This window comes from Microtus ochrogaster, linkage group LG5, assembly GCF_000317375.1.
Source record: "Microtus ochrogaster isolate Prairie Vole_2 linkage group LG5, MicOch1.0, whole genome shotgun sequence".
Lineage (NCBI taxonomy): Eukaryota > Metazoa > Chordata > Mammalia > Rodentia > Cricetidae > Microtus > Microtus ochrogaster.
The window spans coordinates 38,677,743-38,678,284 of record NC_022031.1 but is presented as its reverse complement, the minus strand read 5'-3'; positions in this window follow the sequence as shown (position 1 = coordinate 38,678,284).

Below are 542 nucleotides of genomic sequence, written 5' to 3'. Positions count from 1 at the left end.
GACAGAAGCAAAGCAAGGGACTACGATAACTCTCCGTCTTGCTATCTCCTTCCTTTCTCCCCCTCCTTCTTTTCCTCCCTCCCTCCCATTACATCATCCCTCTCTTCCTGCCCCTTCTCCTTTTTTAAATGACTTGGTCCCTTATAGCCCATGCTAGCTTTGAACTTCCTATGTCATTGAAGTTAGCCTTGAATTCTTTTTTTTTTTAAATTCTTCCATCCTGACTGCAGTTTTTCCTTCTTCCCCTCCCCTACTTCCCTTCTTCTCCATATTTACCCCCCTTCCATTTCTCCTCAGAAAAGAGCAGGCCTTCCAGGGACATCAACAAGACATTGAGTAACATGCAACAATAAGACCAGGCACAAACCATCACATTAAGGCTGGACAAAGCAACTCAGTAGGAGGAAAAGGGTCCCTAAAGCAGGCAAAAGTCATAGCCCCTGTTCCCACTGTTGGGAATCCCACAAGAACATGGAGCTGCTCAGCAGTTAGCATGCATGTGGGGGACCTAGACCAGACCTCTGCAGGCTCCCTGATCTCTG